This window comes from Mus pahari, chromosome 2 (genome assembly GCF_900095145.1).
Source record: "Mus pahari chromosome 2, PAHARI_EIJ_v1.1, whole genome shotgun sequence".
NCBI lineage: Eukaryota > Metazoa > Chordata > Mammalia > Rodentia > Muridae > Mus > Mus pahari.
This window is the reverse complement of record NC_034591.1, coordinates 47252593-47253918: the sequence shown is the minus strand read 5'-3', so window position 1 is coordinate 47253918 and position 1326 is coordinate 47252593. Positions and strand designations below refer to the sequence as shown.

Below are 1326 nucleotides of genomic sequence, written 5' to 3'. Positions count from 1 at the left end.
CCTCCTTCCTTCCTTCCTTCCTTCCTTCCTTCCTTCTTCCCTCTCTTTCTTTCCCAGATACCTTCTCTTTCCCTTTTCAATCCCCCCTCCCTTATCTTATCTTTAGAATTAAGAAAGGGCCCTAATTCCGTGCATGAGGACTTTATCTTTGTTACTCAGTCCCCTCCCAAAGACCTTGACTCAATACCCTCATAATGAGGGTAAGTTACAATGCATGGATATTTCATATACAGCTCTTTACATGGCTGACACATGTATCTATGTTCTGATCCTGGCCATTTTTTCCAACTTCAACTTTACTCTAGGCTGGCATTAAGCTAGGCTCATTCACTCCTTATACTCTATTATGAATATCTCACTCTCCCCCACATAGTTAGGTGTGTGTGTTCTTTGAAATCTGGCTATTTCAGTCACTTATTTTCTTTCTTCCTTGCTCCCATTGCATGAAGTATTTCTAAAATTCTTCAGTTTATTACATAAGTGGAAGGTGCAATTTATTATAGTATTGGTCTCCAGATTGTTCAGTATCTCCTAGATTACACAGATTTTTCAGAATCTAATGCAGAAGCTATAATGGCAGCCAATAATCGTTGGGTGACTTTAGTTATTGTAAGTTGTTGGAAGTAAAAATACCTGTGCGTAGTGAAGCAGTGTTACAAATGGTGACTTAATTCTCAACTGACTCAAAAAAGTCCATTTAAGCTACAATGCAATAGAAAACCTATAGCTAATTCTATTTTCTCTTCCAGTGTTAGAATGTGCTTATCTCTGCTCCACTGCAATTAGAAAAAAAATTTTCTGCTACTCCTAACCAATCTTGGAGGCAGAATTCTCTCTACATTTCTTCTTTGGATCCTCATAGTTTTAGGAAAGCATAAAAGAAGAGTCCTGAGTACCTCATCCTTCCACTCCTCCTTTCCTTTCCCCTTCCTTTCTTCCTTTTGGCTTAAATAGCTATTTTTATTTGTATAATAGAAGCCTATGTAAATGGAGGGCTTAAATGTTTGAGTTTTTCTGGATAGTTTTGTAGACTCTTTGTCTCACAACACACTTTGCTGAAGAGTGAAGCAATGTTATTAGCAACAAAACAAAATTAAATGCAAATGAGACCTACTAGCAAAGAAAAGCAGAAAAGGGGTCTTGTTAGTCAAGAGTAATCTCTCACACAATATAGTCCAAGATTTTATTAATTTTTTTTACTCTTGTTTACTCTTATAAACAAATTTAAAAGGTCCCTTTCTCCCTCCATCTCTAGGCTTTCTTCACAAGATACACTTCCTCTCTAAACCATCACTGCTACCACACACACACACACACACACACACA

The 1326-nt window shown here is 37.2% G+C and overlaps 1 protein-coding gene across 6 annotated transcripts in view; it reads left to right on the top strand.

Annotated features, from left to right (window-relative positions):
- The window catches only part of Grm8 (glutamate metabotropic receptor 8), an 836043-nt gene that overhangs the window by 368167 nt on the left and 466550 nt on the right, over positions 1-1326 (top strand). The gene's annotated exons all lie outside the window — the stretch shown is intronic.